At 34.5% G+C, this 17,309-nt stretch overlaps 1 long non-coding RNA gene across 1 annotated transcript; it reads right to left on the bottom strand.

Annotated features, from left to right (window-relative positions):
- Positions 1–2,647: 2,647 nt before the first annotated feature.
- Positions 2,648–15,685, bottom strand: LOC115295694. The gene is made up of 2 exons (XR_003910533.1): positions 15,620–15,685; positions 2,648–2,812 (listed from the first exon to the last, which is right to left on the bottom strand). It is a non-coding gene; the product is annotated as an uncharacterized LOC115295694 (long non-coding RNA).
- Positions 15,686–17,309: the final 1,624 nt, after the last annotated feature.

Raw genomic sequence — 17,309 nt, 5'->3', positions numbered from 1 at the left:
GTTGGATCAAAGTTCACTCTATTTTCCATTATGTTCTGGATGACCTGGCAAACATTCATTTCCCAGACATTTGCTTTTTCCATGCTTCCTATAAATTGCCTTCCTTCCCTTTCTAGCCCCAGACTCCTAACCCACTTCTCCTTAGTACAGAATAATATATATACCTTATTTTACCTGTATTTTGAATCTCTCATGTATATGTGCATTCCACGTACATAATTAATTTTGATTCTCTCCTGTTAATCTGTCTCTTATCAGTTTAATTCTTAGACTAGCCAGAAGAATCATGAATGACAGACAGAAATTTTTCCTTCTCAACAGGTGCATTAATTTAAAAATGCATCTAATTTTAATTGATTTTTAGAGCAACATATATGTGGTATTTAGTTATGTCAGAGCATGTTCTAAAATATTATACTGCACTCAAAATTTTTAACAGTAGATAATAACTCATTTGACATTGAATATTTTAAATTTCTGGAAAACCTGCAAGTTTGTAATGTTTTTCCTCAAAAAGTAAGAAGGAAATAAAGGAATTTTAAAGATCATTTGATTAATAAAATTCAGCTCTTATGGAGCTAAAAATTTAGCTTAATTGGATTGCTGGCATTGCTGAACTCTAATTAAACGCATTTGGATCAATGTTAATTGACTTAACTATGAAGTACACATCATAGAGTCACTCATGGTTGGGTGAATTATACCTCTTGCTTTTTTAGGGCTAGTTTTCCCCCTCTTCTATATCACTGGATAATGTTTAAAATCAGCTATGGTTTTCAACAACAACCAGATTCCAAATTCAAAAGACTATATAACAAAATAATCATATCCAATCACATACATAGGATAAATTACCATTTAGACACAATTTACAGACTTTTAATTATATTTCTGCTTGCTGTTTGGGTTTCTTTCATTATTTCTGGATATACTTAGAAAAAAAGCATTTTTTGATGTTTTTTGATGTAGACACTCTGTAGTGTACTATGCGATGTCTCCTTTCAAAAGGAAAAAAAAAAGTGCCACGCCTGCCAAAGTTGTCAGACCTGGATTAAGAGAAATGCAAGCTTACTCTTTCATGGAAGAAGACGAGGCTAGCTTAGAAATGCATAAATTCTGTTTCCTGTGGAAGCAGGAAAAACATGTTGCCAAAATAAAATGCAGGGACACTTCAACTTCACCTACCCTCGTTACTTACTGCTGCTATTTTGTTGTCTTTATATATTTTAATGTGTAATATGTACCAAAATATGTCATAAACCACCAATCACATTTAGATTAGGGAATTTATTGCTGTCATATTATTTAATCTGATTAAATTACTACTTTTTCCTCTCTAATAATTATTAATCTCATTTTGAAGCTAGAATTAAATGCTCTTCCCATGGTTACACAACGAATAGGAGATGGCTTGTGACTGTTCACCGTGCTTTCACTTCAAAGCCCAGGCATACTCACTTTGGCCCCCTAGTCTTAAATCACAAAAATGACATGAAATAAGCACTGACTATCTTTCCATTTTACCAAATTATGTTTATAAGTAATATTATAATACAGAACACATTTATTCCTGTACAGACCAGAGTAGGGATGAGGATACCAAGCATCTTTTTCTTAAAATATATGGTTGTGTGTAAATTCTGTCACTAATTATGTACCTATACTCACTAATAAATGTAGACTTAATAAAACAATTTTCCAAAGCTGGAATTACATTTACCCATCCACAGTTTTAATAGTGAGACATTTAGAATCAGAGAAAAGTCACGTGAGTTCTGGCACACAACACCTAAATGATGTGGACTCTGACCCACATGCTTTTCCCGTTCCTGGAGGGAAAGGGCTAGACCATATATACCTGACATGTAGATCAGCATTGGTCACATGGTAGGGCCACAGAAAAGCTCTAGCGAATGGAGAAAACTTTGTAAAAATAAAATATTTTTCTTTAAAGTTAAAATCAAACGTGCAGACTCTTTTTCACATGAAAACATTGTTTTTATATTTATTTATTTTTTTATTACATAACACACATGCTCTTTTTCTTTCCATTCCAAGGCCTTCAGGGTACAGTGTCTGTGGAAGGAAGGTAGGTAGCTTCTCCCTGCTTTGAAATAACAGAAGCCATTCCCTTAAGCACTGAAATCCACTATCTTAATTTATTCACTACAATGCATTGTCCTAATACTCACCCTTTGATTGGTAAATAAAGAAAGCAATTACAAGGCGATTGTTAATCAGAGACTTCTCCAGCTGGGAGGAAATTAGCCATTACCCCAGTTAAATCAGTTTACATTTGCTTTTACATAGTACAGTATTCCAAAGTAGTGTCTTCCTCTGAGGAACTCATGTGGCAATGATCAAGCCCATCTTTAATATATAAGTAGCAGAAACCAACCAAAATACAATTTGTTGTCAGTTATATCTTTTTTTCCAGCCAAAGGCGATAGATTCTTGAACTCATTATGGAGTTAAGAGTGTTTGACGACCATCAAACACAAGGATCAACAAGAAAATAATATACTGTGTGTATTCCCTGTCTTACTTAATTTTTCTTTTTATGTAAGAACAGTAAAAGTGTTCTTGTTGAGGACTGACTTAATCATCCCCCTATATATTAAAAACTAAGAACAGAGCCCAGCACATATAAAGAACAGTAGATAAATATTTATTGAGTAAATGTTGTGAATGACTTATGTTGAGAGAAGTAGTAATACAAAAATCCAAAGCATGCTCCAAATCCAACTTAGGTTCAACATCCATCAAGACATGGAGGGTCTTTTTCGGTTCTTAAGTTAATATTCAGCATGTCCTGAAGGAGAAAACAGAAATCCTTATTATTACTTTCTTTTAGACACAAAAGAAACCCAACAGTACAGTAATTACACAAAAAAACATTAAAAGAAAAATAAATTAGGTCAAATTCACTTCAAATGAAAAGCCAATGTTTTAGAATATGTATAGTTAAAAATAAGTGTGTGACCTTACTTCTGATTTACATGAGACTGTGATTTTGAAAGCAAGCCCAATGGAAACATTGTGGGGGAGGAAAATCTTCATTCTTCCTCTCTAGATTCTTTGGCTCACCTAATAATTAAATGGAGATAAGACAGATTAACAAGATAAAAAACGAATTTAATTATGTACATATAGGAGCCTCGTAAAGATATGAGAGGCTGGCTCTTCAACAGCCAGGCAGCTGAGGTTTCTGTGCCATTCTGAGCTAAAGAGAAGGTGGGAGTAGGGGTATGGGATTTAAAAGGAGAATAAAATTCATAAGAATATTGGAAGAGCAAAAGTTTGGAAAACAAATGTTTGTCATACCATGTGGAAATTTCTTTCTGATGTAAAACCTTCTCTCTATAGCTCTTTCCTGTTATAGATCTTCTATCTAAATTCTTATAGGCAGTTGTGAGGGAGGGAAAATGTTCTTTCTGAATGTGTTGGGCCTTAATTATTTTCAGCAAGCAATAAACCACATGCCCACATGGCACATTAGGGATGGCCTGTCCTGAATCCCATCAATATCTTACTGGAAATCAGAACACTCAGCTCTAAGGACTCACTTCTGAGAACACTTGTACTATCAACATCTCTAAGATTCCATTTAGTCATTTCTTAAGTTCCTGATGTGTTGTGCGATATTCCTATCTGTATGAAAGTATACAAGGAAGGTGAAGTTCATTTTACAGATTATAATGTAGAGTGTTAGCTATACTTTGTGTTGTTCAGTGGAACTGCCAGTGACCTTTGAGAACTCCTGAGTTCTAGCCATTCACTGGCTGGGAAAAAATGATGTAATGACTTGGCACAAATTCGCTTGGCATCACTTAATTGAAGACATGCATTTAGCAGTTCCTTTTAGTCATGGTACTCAGATTCTGGTTGGAACTAGGATTTTGAAACTTAAAATCAAATATCCCTGCACCTAATCTGGTCCATGGAACTCTCTGGAATCATTTTAAATATCAACTTTAGTATCTCTTCAACAAAAGTTCTTCCCCAGAGAGTCACAGAGTAATTTTAGAATTTTTATCTGGTTTAGAAGCCATTCCTGGGGTGAGAGCAGAAGAACCCATTGATGGGAAAGGACTGTTGAGTAGCCTGTTTAGTTTTTATTCTTTGCCTTGACTTCCCCTGAATGTAGCCTGTATATTATGGAATATTTATTGGAACCTAAAATACTAGGCTCAGAAGTAGATTCTTTCAATAAAAGCTAGAGTTAAATTATTTTTAAGATAAACCAGGATAAATAAGATTTATTTTCAATAAGTGCCATAAAATGAGAAGGAAATTGGCAGTCCTGTAAAGTTCTTAAGATAATTAGAAAAGCTAAAAAAAAATCTTATGTCACAAGGAAAAAATTGTGTTGATAGTAAAAAGTACCTTTTAGAGAAGAGAAAGTGAGGTGTTGAAGAAGACTGATCTATGAGTGGTTGCTGCTAATGTATTCCAATTCTGTAACATTTAATTCCCACTGTCATAAAGCTGATTAACTATAATCAGGAATCTGATGTTTGCCAAGTATTACAGGGCCCTTTTCCTAGTGTGCTTTATTTAATGGATTAAATAAGTATTGGGCTGCTGCTTACACATTTAAATGTCCAGTATAGCAAGCATTTTCCCTGCCATTGTCATATACTTCAGCATTTATTTAATTAGATTCATCCTGTGTGTGTGTTTTCAAATTTTCTCAGAATTTATATACCATTGGTTAAAGTTTTGGTGCATAGCTCCTTTTAGCCAAATTGTCCATTCTTTTCTTTTAAAACAACTTTATTAAAACATAATTTATAAACCATACAATTCATCCATTTTAATTCTACAATTCATCAGTTTTTTTGTATGTTCACAGAAATGAGCAAACATGACAGCAATCATTTTTGGAACACTTCCCCATAAGGAATCCCCTTACCCATCAATAGTACTGCCCATTCCCCACCGATCCATCTAGCCTTAGGCACCCACTAATGAACATCTTGTGTCTACAGATGTGCTTACTATGCTCTTTTCAGGTAGATGGAATCCTACCATTGTGGTTTTTGTTATTGTTTTTTTTGTGATTTCTTTCAATTACCCCAATGTTTTCAAGGCTTATCCCATGTTGTAGCATTATCAGTTCTTTTATTTTTATTGTTTAATATTATTCAATTGTGTGGGTATACCACAGTTTATTTCATTCATTAATTGATGACCATATGGGTTATTTCTACTTTGGGACAATTACAAATAATGCTTCTATTTTAGAACGATCTGCACTCTTGAAGTTAAAATTGGACCACTTATCCTGGACTATATAACATAACTCACTCTTTTGGGACCAAACATTTCTTAACTCCAGTGTCCTGGGCTCCTTTAAATCGGGTTTGAGAGATCAGATTAAAATGCCCTGTAAATTGCTGTAAAAATAATTGGTGCTCTTTGGGGACATTATATTGTTTGAAGTTAAGAAGAGGCTGTTTTTTCTGGTTTTTCTTCAATGAGTTATCCATATACTTGAGATAACAAATATGAAGATTGGGAAGGCTCTGATGTTCTTTATGAAAACAGAAAAAAGTTCCTAAAACAATAGTTAAGCCTATCGCCTCATAAATGTATTGCAACAACCATAAACTTTAACAAGAAGACAGGCACTATTGAGGGACCATGTAAATGAGGGCATATCCCATGCTGACTAAAACAGGAGGGGAAATGCTCTTCTTGCAGGATCGAGTAGTTATTCACTAATTAGCATTGCAAATATTCTAAAGAGTAGAATCTGACACTAAAAGATCTGGAAATCTCAGGGTTACTCCCAACGACCTATTATTATTATTATTATTATTATTATTATTATTATTATTATTATTTTATTGTCTTATATTTAATTCCAGCATAGCTAACATACAGTGTTATATTATTTCCAGATGCACAATATGATGATCAACTGTTCCATATATCACTCAGAGCTCATAAAGATCACGGTACTCTTAGACTCCTTCACCTATTTCACCCATCCACCCACCCACCTCCCCTCTGGTAACCACCAATTTGTTCTCTATAGTCAAGAGCCTGTTTCTTGGCTTGCCTCTCTCTCTCGCTTCCCTTTTGTTTGTTTTGTTTCTTAAATTCTGCATATATGTGAAATCATTTGGTAGTTGTCTTTCTCTGACTGACTTATTTCAGTTAGCATTATGCTCTCTAGATCCGTCCATGTTGTGGCAAATGGTAAGATTTTATACTTCTTAAGGCTGAATAATGTTTTATTGTATATGTTTACAATATCTTCTTTATCCATTCATCTATTGATGGGCACTTAGGCTGCTTCCGTAGTTTGGCTCTTGTAAATAATGCAGTAAACATAGAAGTGCATATATTCCTTTGAATTCGTGTTTTCATATTTTAGAAGTCAGTAACCAGAAGTGTACTTTATTCCAGGAACATAGGATGCTTGTGTTTTTAATTTTTTGAGAAACCTCCATACTGTCTTCCACAGTGAGTGTGGAAGTTTGCATTCATACCAAGAGAGGATTCATTTTCTCTAAATCTTTGCTTGTTGCTTATATTTTTATTTTTATTTTATTTTTTTAGCCATTCTGATAGCATGAGGTGATATCTCATTACAGTTTTGATTTGCATTTCCCAGATGATGACTGGTGTTGAATATGTTTTCATATGTCTGTTGGCCATCTGGATGCCTTCTTTGAAAAAATGTCTGTTCATGTTGTCTGCCTATTTTAAAATTGGATTATTCATTCTTTGGGTGTTAAGTCATAGAAGTTTTTTTTATATATTTTGGATACTAACCCTTTATTGGATATGTCATTTAAAAATATCTTCTTCCGGGGAGCACCTGGGTGGCTCAGTCAGTTAAGCATCTGGCTTCAGCTCAGGCCATGATCTCAGTCTGTGGTTTCGAGCCCCGCGTCAGGCTCTGTGCTGACAGCTCAGAGCCTGGAGCCTGCTTCGGATTCTGTGTCTCCCTCTCTCTGACCCTCCCCTGCTCGCACTGTCTCTCTCTGTCTCTCAAAAATAAAAAATATCTTCTCCCATTCAACAAGTTGTCTTTTAGATTTGTTCATTGTTATATTTACTGTGTAGAAGCTTTTGTTTTTGGTGTAGTCCAAATAGATTTTCTTTGCTCTTGTTTCTTTTGCCTCAGGAGACATATCTGAAAAGATTTGCTACCACCAATGTCAGGAAAATTACGGCCTGTGCTTTTTTCTAGGATTTTTAGAGGTATCACAGTTAGACCCTTACTCCATTTTTAGTTTATTTTTGTGTATGGAGTAAGGAAATAGACCTATTTCATTCTTTTGCATGTTGCTGTCCAGTTTTCACAACACTATTTGTTTAAGAGACTGACTTTTTCCCATTGCATACTCTTTCCTCCTTTGTCTAAGATCAGTTGACCATATAATTGTGGATTTGCTTATGGGCTCTCTATTCTGTTCCATAATATATGTATCTATTTTTGCACCAATATTGTACTGTCTCGATCACTACAGCTTTGTAATATAATGTGAAAAGTGGAATTGTTATAACTCCAGTTTTGGTTTTCTTTTTCAAAATTGCTTTGGCTATCCAGGGTTTTTTGTGCTTCCTTACAAATTTTATGATTCTTTATTCTAGTTCTGTGAAAAATGCTCCTGGTACTTTGTTAGGGATTGCATTATATCTGTATATTGCTCTGAGTAGTGTGGACATTTTAATAATATTTGTTCTTCCAATCCATGAGCATGGAATGTTGTTTTCATTTATTTTTATTATCTTTAATTTTGTTCACTGGTGGCTTACAGTTTTCAGAGTAGAGGTCTTTATCTCCTTAGTTAAGGTCATTCCTAGGTATCTTATTATTTTGATGTAATTGAAAATGGGATTGTTTTCTTAATTTCTCTTTCTGCTGCTTCAATTTGGTGTATAGAAATGTAATGGATTTCTGTACGTTGATTTTGTGTCTTGCAACCTTACTGAATTCATTTATCACCTCTAGTTTTTTGATGACTTTTTGGTGGAGACTTTAGGGTTTTCTATATAGATTATCATTTGTAAATAGTGAAAGTTTTGCTTTTTCTTTACCTATCTGGATGTTTTTATTCCTTTTTCTTGTCTGATTGCTGTGGTTAGGACTTCCAGTGTAATGCCCAGAATGCAGTATCCTCAACGACCAGAGACCACCAGGGAGACTGAGGCATGCATGCAAAGGCAAAGGCTTTATTGTGGGCTTATAAGCGCGGGCTCACAGACTTCACCAGTGCAGTGGACCCATGCTGAGAGCCCCCGAACAAGGGCTGAGTAGGGTTTTTATGGGGTTTGGGAAGGGGGAGTTACAAGAAATTGTGACATAGGTACAGTGACCCAGTCATAATGGTACAACAGTATTGGGAGCAACTTTAACCATACACATTGTTCAGAGCATTCGTTACTTTTGGCGGGACCCAATTACAACATTTAGGGTATCTTTGAAATGAACCAAATACAGAACAAGTTCAGGGTCTTATTCGGTGACTATCGGGTTAACTTTAACATTAGGTAACAGGGTCCTATCTAAAGTTTCTATCTGTAGGCCTCACCTTTAGGAATGTGGGGAGAGGTAGCTGGCCTTTCCTGATTGGATACCGCAAGGTGGTCTCTCCTGCCTCGGGCAATGTGTAACCACCTAATAGTTCCGGAGAAACTGAACCTTAGACCCTCTAGTTCAGAGGAGAAACTTTAGCCTGTCATGGAGTCAGTTTGGTTTAGACTTGCGTCCTTACACTAGTACTGTTTAAAAAAAAAAAGTGGTGTGGGGTGCCTGTCTGGCTCAGTCGATTAAGTATCCAACTTTGGCTCAGATCATGATCTCATGGTTTGTGGGTTCGAGTCCCACATTGGGCTCTGTGCTGACCGCTCAGAGCCTGAAGCCTGCTTAGGATTCTTTTTTAAAAAGTGGTGAAAGTGGATATCTTTGTCTTTTTCCTGACCTTAGGGAAAAAGCTCTCAGAGTAGTTGTGGGTTTTTCATATATGGCCTTTCATATTTTGAAGTATGTTTCCTCTAAACCTACCCTGGTGAGGGGTTTTATTTGGAATGAATGTTTTGTTAAATGCTTTTTCTGCATCTATTTAAATGGTCATATGGTTTTTATCATTTCTTGTATTAATGAGAAGTATTATGTTGATTGACTTGTGAATATTAAACCACTCTCTGGAAGGAGTAAATCTCACTTAGTCATGGTGAATGATTTTTTAAAATATATTTTCGTATGCAGTTTGCTAATATTTTGTCGAGTATTTTTGCCTCTGTTTATCAGAGATGTTGGCCTGTAATTCTCTTTTCTGTGGTGTTTTCTTAACTGGTTTTAGAATCAGGGCAATGCTGTTCTCGTAGAATCAATCTGAACTTTTCCTTCCTCTTCTTGTTTTTGGAATAGTTTGAGAAGAATGGGTGTTAATTCGTTAAATGTTTAGTAGGATCACCATCTGGTCCTTGGGTTTTGTTTGTTAGGAGTTTTTGATTACTAATTGTAAGAACTCATGAAATTCAGTGTCTCTCACTTTCAAAGCCTAATATTATGGGGATCTGTCTTCTCCATGCAGGCTTCCCAGTGTGATAGTCTGTTTCTTGTTCTTTTCTGTGCCTACAGTTCCCTTTACTTCCTCCCACGGACAGCGATGGTCTGTTTTGCTCCCTACTGCATTTTCATTCTTCATATACTCTTGAATCTGTCAACATCTCTACCTTTAAATGTGGAGTTTGTTCTGCCAGTCTTTGGGTCGTTTTCTGGGTTATTTATACTGATGTGTTATCTTGTTGTGTTTATGGAACAAGGTGAACTTAGAGTCCTCTTACTCTGCCTTCTTCCCCAGGGGAGAGCACTTTCCAAGGGCCATATTAATAAAGAAGAGAAAGAGGTAGCTGCCCAAGTGATGTAGGGGTGTATAAAGAAGGTCTGTATGGTAGAACAAGTTAACCTGGTGACTCTCTCTCTCTCTTTTTAAAATCTATTTATTTTTGAAAGAAAGTGCAAGTGGGGGAGGAACAGAGAGAGAGGGAGACACAGAATCTGAAGCAGGCTCTGAGCTGTCAGCATAAAGAGCCCATCGTGGGGCCCCAACACACACTCTGAGAGATCATGACCTGGGCCAAAGCTGGATGCCCAACTGACTGAGCCACCAGGTGCCCCCAAACTAACCTGGTCTTAATGGAAGTTTAATAATTTTGTTCTTGGTAAAAGCACTTTTACCTTTTGTTTAAGTCATTTATTTCTTTTGTTTCTGTCACTTTTATTTCCATCACCTTCTCTTTCTTTTATGAACTTCAACATTTTTTAAAGATATTTCACCTATTCAATAGCACTTTTGACAGGAAAAGGAAAATTTGGAGTCAATTTTGTAATGACTTTAAAAGACTCCAATTTCACTCAGACCAAGGCACACCCACTACATGAAAATGGATGCCTGCTGTTTTTGAATTAGCATTGTCAAACCTAATAAGCTTCCTGATAGTTTTACCTTCAGCTCCCAACAACTTTGAGATGAATCAATGGGCAGTCAATAAACTCATCCAGAATTCTTATATTGAAGAGTTTTATAATTAGAAATGGCTCAATAAGGGGAGGTGTTACATGCTCCATGAATCTGAAAGGAATGCATAATTGAGCGATTAAGTTGACTGCTTTGGCTGTTCTGAGAGCAATGGCTGTATCAGTAAGAAGAAATAAAGATTTTTATGATTGTAGTAGCTCTATCTGGACAATTGAAGAACAATGCTAACTCTTTAAATAACTGAATTTATTTTTAGCTTTCTGGTAGGAAACAAAAGACTTGTTAAAATTAATCATAAGGGATCTTAATCAATCTTTTTTGTTACTGTCATTTTTTTTAAATTTACTTTTCAGTTTTGTTTTCTTTTTTTTTTCAGATTGTTACTTTGAAAAATTTCAAGCCTACTAAAACTTTCATGTAGTTCAATAAATATCTATAAATCTTAGATTAAACAATTTCTGTTTTGCCACATTTGCTTTATCTCCAAATATAAATGTTGATATATACATGATAATAGATTAAATTAGACAGATGAAAATTAATTTGTATATGCTCCAGTGGACAGCCCACATCACAAATCTAGACCAAAGTCAGCCTACATATAGGGATATATCTGTATGTGTTGCAAGGTGATATGAAAAGACCACCAACGCCGAATAGAAGCAAGGCAAGATTTTATTTACGGCCAGGCCAAACCTGATCTCCCTGGTGTTAAGGAGCAGAGAATGGCCCCGAAAAAAGGGGGCAGTGAGGTTATATGGACAGAATACGTCATTATTTTAGTTAACCAATTACATTCACAGCATTCCATGGTAGCCGATTACATTTTAATACACAGTCGTTAGTTTTGGCGGGAACCTATCATTTTAAAGTTCTTTGTCCTTTTAAAAGGGGTCTAGGTGTCTAGGGGATAGATGACTTTAATCTCACCTTGGACTTTGTCTCGACCAGGTCTAAGTAAAGGGGTGGGGTTACTTAATAGAATCTTGAAAAACAAGTTAAACTTTAGGTCACAGTGTTCATTATAGAGTTACATTCCATAAAGTTGATCTATAATATATGAAATATAGAGATATATAGATATAGGATGTATCTATAGAAATCTTAACATACATCAATCACTGTCTTCTTGTAAGGACGCAGGTCTGAATTCGGCTTCTCAGAATCATTAGACAATAGAAGGGCACATGTTGCCCAAGGAAGGAGGGACCACCCTTGTAACACCCAATCAGGAAAGGCCAGCTAACATCTTTAAGATTTCTAAGGGTGGGCCTAAAGATGGAGGCTATAAGATAATCACCTATTGCTTAAGACTAGTCATGCCCTATGTGAGGGTCCTGGGCCCACTCTGTGATTGGTCAATAGTCTAAATGTTGTGATTGGCTCCCACTAAAAGTATTGCTGTATCGTTAAAGTTACTGCCAGTATTGATAGGGGGTAGGGATTGGATCGCTGTGCCTGTGTCGCCATTTCCTGTAATGCCCCCTTCCTAAAGAAGCCCCTACCCCGCCATGTTCAGGGCTCTCTGCATGGATCCACTGTGCTGGTAAAGTCTGTGAGCCCGAGCTTAGGTCCCGCCAGCCTAAGCCCATAATAAAACCACCCTTTGCTTTTGCATGGGTGACTGGGTCTCACTGATAGTCTCTGGTTTTGGGGGCAATATTGGAAACTTGGGTATTAAATTCTAACTCAGCTTTAGCCATTTCACCTTACACTAGAAAATAGGATTTGCTAGCCCTAAAAGGAAATCCCTGATCATGTAGTCAATTATGTCATATTTCCATGTTACTTCTTACTCTCCATACAACTCATTCTTGGGTCAAATCCCTTGGGAGCAGCACTCCACATTTTGAGGCATTGTACTCCTCCAATCCATGTATTGTTTCCCATGAATAAAGACCTCAAACTTATTACTAAATTATTTTGTCATTAAACAATACAGATGATAAATAGATAGATGGATACATAGATACGGATAGAATTTTGCTGAACTATTTGAAAGCCAGTGACAGACATTATAATTCATTACTCTTAAAAAAATCAGCATGTATTTCCTAGCAACTGCACTATAGGGGAGGAAAAATAATTTTCCCTTTATCCTTCTAAGTTCTTTGCTGAGATCTTCTCTATAATTAAAGATTAACAGGAAAAAACAAGTCTAATAACCTCTGGTGTACATGAGAGAGACCCAGGAAAACTGAGTAACTCCATACAATGACCTAAGCCACTACCTTAAATACCAACCACAGCTGAAGACAAAACGGGTGTGTTTGGGGAATGGGGGGAACCAGTTATAAGAGGCTCTTAGGAAAAGCTCACTAAACAAGGATAGGATTGTTAGGCTTTTTTCATCATGTTTCTTAAAATATTCATCCTTTTCCAGGTAAAAAGATGGAGATGCCATGAAAAAGTAGACTCCCTTATAAATGTAAATTTCTCTTATGAAGGGGTAAGTTCTACTTTGTTTTCAGGTTTTTTCCTGTGCCTACTATTTCTTAAAAGTAACCAACATACAATAATCATTACACCAAAGTGACTTATTTTGAGGTGGCAAGTTCTGTCTCCTTTAACATTCTATGTTGAAACCATACTAAAATTAAAATACTGAAGACATTACTATTGTTATGCTATTATCTAATGTTCAGTTCCTATTTAAGTTTCTACAATTTTCACAAGTATATTTTTTATAGTTGTTATTCTTTAATCCATACACCAATTTTATGTTTTGTGTTTTTTGTTGGTATGCCTCTTTACTTTTCCCTAATCTAGATCACTGTCTCCACTTTATTTTGTCTTTAATATAAAGAATGATAATTTTGTAAGTGTCTGGACAACATTTTGTTTGTTTTTAGAGAGTCACTTAATTTAGGTTTGTTTCCATTATTTTCTTGATGTTAGGTACAGATTAAAAGTTTTTGGCAAAAATACTATGTAAGTGTTTCTTCCCTCAGGACATACCATAAAGAGATATATGATGTTAATCTGATTAATCTGTTATATAAAGTTAATTTTATTTCAAAATATTAAGTTTTAGAGAGAGATATATACTAATTTGCTAGATATTGCTGAATTACCCTAAAATGGTAATCAGAAGTATATGAGGGTTCCATTTTGACATCATTCTTGTAAAAATTCTTGTAAAAATTACATAATATCAGTCTCTTTTTTTGCCTATTGTATTGATGGAATTTGAAGTGGGATTTGTGAGCAAATGGCTAAGAAAGAATTCTTGAGACATCTTTGATGTAAAAAGGTGTTTTTTTTTAAATCATGGGGACAGGACCCTTGGACAGAAAAAGTTGCAGTGGGATTGTGAGGAGCGACCAATGAGTGTCTAAGTGTGTAGAGGGAGGGGAGATAAAGATAAAGTTTGTTTCAGAGAATTTCTGATTGCTGAAAGCAGTGCCTCAGAGGACCCTGAAGATTTAGTTATTGACAAAATAATGTTGCCTTAGTTTCTAAGGAAGTATAAACATTAAAGCATTAAGGCAGCCATAAACTTCTTGAGGAGTGTTACATGCTGCAAGCATCTATCAGTGGGCTTCTGGCTGTAAGGGAATTTGACTTAAATTGCATTTTTCTTGTCTTAGTTTCTCTCACCATTTTGTATGCAAGTGATAACTCATTTTGTGTAACAGAATCTCTTTGATTTCTGATGAGGAATGGTGTCTTTCCATTCCTACAAATGACTATCCAAAGATACTCTGAAGTATCTCCTACTGAGGAATTCCTTTGCTAAGGTTTCCAATGATTTGATTATATTTTTATTTACTTTCAAGGATCCATTATATATTATGAAAACTAATATGTTATCTAATTTCAGGAAATTCAAATAACATATAGTTTCAGATATCTTCTCTCTGTATGTAACTGATCTTTAAACATGTGCCTGCTGCTTTTGTTGTTTTCATTGTTATAACTAAAATGTTCATCTTTATTAATAGTTTCTTCTCCTTGACTTTACTGTTGTTTTGTTTTGTTTTGTTTTTGGCATTATAAATGCCATAGATATTTTTGCCCCCTTCGTGTTTTATATCAGTATTATTATATGATATGTCTAATTTCTTGAAAAAAGGCTATTGATTCTTTACTGGGGGGAAAAATTTTTTTAAGAGAACTGATTCATATTTGATATTATTTAGGTCATAAACAGTCACATGTCATGCTACTGGTTTGGATCTAATTCCACAAAGGTCAAAATTTTATAATTGTTCCCAAAAATGTTCATTTTCCTAGTATTTTTTAAAAAAATTATTTATCCTCTTTTTAGGTAAGAAAAAATTTTCATTTCTAATACTTCCATATTATTTGGTCTCTGTGTGTAAAAATCACTAAAAAATAAAAAATATACATGCTTTAAGTCTTTCTGTCAGTATGAGTTTTAATGATGAAGTTGTTTCAAACTTTGCCAGGAGAAACAAACTTGACTAGTTCTTGTCTTTTGGACTTGTCAATATCAATTTTTGACCCTGTTTTCTGACTCAGCATGATGTTTTAAACACAAATTTTACTTCGCGTAGCAAGACTTGAAATCAACCATTTTTTCCAGAAAACTTACTCTTCTACACTAAACTCCTTCCACATTTTGGAATTGAAAACTATGTTTTATATGTACCCATTTCCACTGAGGCGTGACAGCTTCTAAGCTATTTCAGTACAAAGAGCTAGGAAATACATTTTTTAAAAACTAAGTTTATACTGATACATAAAATTCCAATATGTTACTATAGAATCTTTCTGTTTCCATTCCCTATTTCTAGTTTCCCTTTCTTACAATGAGAAAACTGGTTTCCAAAAACAGTAATGTATCTACTTATTGACTAAATCATCTTCTGCAAACAAAACAGCTTGAGAACTGTGATGTGAATTTCACTTAATAAGAAAGAAACTAAGTTAACTTCAGGATTTTTAAGGTGATATACACCTAAGTGTATAGCCATAGTGTGGTCCTCATAAATTAATTGGATGTCATTTTCTTCTGCATGTTCATGTTAAGTGTGAGTTATGTTCTTTTGTCTGTATTCAAATTTTCATATGACCTCATATTTGCTGATGTGATTATTTTTAAGATGTAGGATATTAACATCTTCCAAAAGTCAGAACTACATAAATACCTTGTAGGTTCGTTATGCGTTGCTAACTCCCTTCCCAGCGGCCGTACCGTTTACAGTCATATCAGGGCGTGCACAGCTTCTAACGGACTCGTGTAGCACAGTACGTTGTCAAGCGCCTGATGTTGTCAGTCTGAGAGTTGAGATACATTTTCATATGCTTTTTGGTTCTCTTGATACTTATTAAGTACCTATTCAAGCTATATCTGTATTTATTATTGGGTTATTTGTTTTTTGTCTATTGATTTGTAATATGCATTTATATTGTCTACATATCAATTTTTTATGGACTATATGTATTGCAAACACTTTTTATACATTTTACAAGCAAATATTCTTAACTTCAGTGAGTTCAAGTCATTGGTCTGTTTTTTTTAATGAGTAGAGCAGTTTACAATCTCTCTAATAAATTTTTGCCTGCCCAAGAGCATGAAGCTTTTATCTGAGAATTTCTTCTTTAAGCAATACTATTATTATTTATATTTTTATTCACATTATTGCTTTTAATACTTTTTTCTATTTTGGTTACATTAGTTTTTTATATTTAGATATTTAGATCCATTTATTTTCTTTTATATAAATATAAATATAAATAATATAAATATAAATATATATTTGTATGGCATGAGCTAGGAATAAGAATTTACAGTTTTCTAAATGAGTATTTTAGAATTGTTTAAAAACATATTTTATCAATTGAATTTCAGTCATGCTCTTTCCTAAAGCCTATTTTGCTCTTACTTTTAGCTTTTAGGTTTTCAAGAATGTCTTAGGTATTCTAGATCACTTACACTTTCACAGAAATTTTTGAATACTCTGTGTCAATTTCCACATAAAATAAAAACTTGGAATTTTGAAAGGGAACATATTAAATCTGTGAACCCATCTCTTATAACATGGAGTCTTTTCAATTCTTGAACATCATATATGTCTCCTTGTTTTTGTTTTAATTGCTGTTAGCAAGATTTAGTTTTGGACTTGAGGATTTACCATTTTTGTATTACCTTAGTTGCTCTGTATTCAATCTTCCTGATTTTTTAATTAATTTTATTTATATTTCACTTATTTGTTGCTACAATATAAAACAACTGATTTTTGGATATTGACTGAATCTAAAAGTTTGCTAAATTCACTTGCTAATTCTAATGGTTTGTAGTCTTTTGGGTTTTCTGCTTTAAAAAAAGTTTTACTTCTTGCATTCTGATCTTTATGATTTTAGTGTTTGTTCTCACCCTTCCTGGTTATCTCAAGCTGCACTCTCATGTGTAACCAGTGGCCACATGTGGTGTTTGAGCACTTGAACTGTAGCTAGACTGAGTTCAGATGACTGTCAGTATAAAATTCTCATATGATTTCAGAGTCTAAGTGCATAAAATTAAATATCTAATACTAATTTCTAACTAGACTACATGTTGAAATGATAGTATTGTCATATTTATTTAAATACCATGTTTAAATCCTGTTACTTTTGACATTTAAAAATATATCTACTATAAAAATATGCTTAAAATAAAATTACGTATGTGAACTGAATTTATGACTCACATCATATTCCCACTGAGGAAAGTTGATCTAGAATATGCAGTATGGTTTTGAATTGCATTGCACACCACAGAACGTACCTTCCAAAGTGCCCTATTCTCCATTATTTCCTGTGATTACTGTGGACACTTTCTAACCTCAGACCCTGATT

The sequence above is a fragment of the Suricata suricatta genome, chromosome 7 (assembly GCF_006229205.1).
Source record: "Suricata suricatta isolate VVHF042 chromosome 7, meerkat_22Aug2017_6uvM2_HiC, whole genome shotgun sequence".
Taxonomy (NCBI): domain Eukaryota; kingdom Metazoa; phylum Chordata; class Mammalia; order Carnivora; family Herpestidae; genus Suricata; species Suricata suricatta.
The sequence above is the reverse complement of the archived record's forward strand: the minus strand, read 5'-3'. Positions and strand labels throughout refer to the sequence as shown.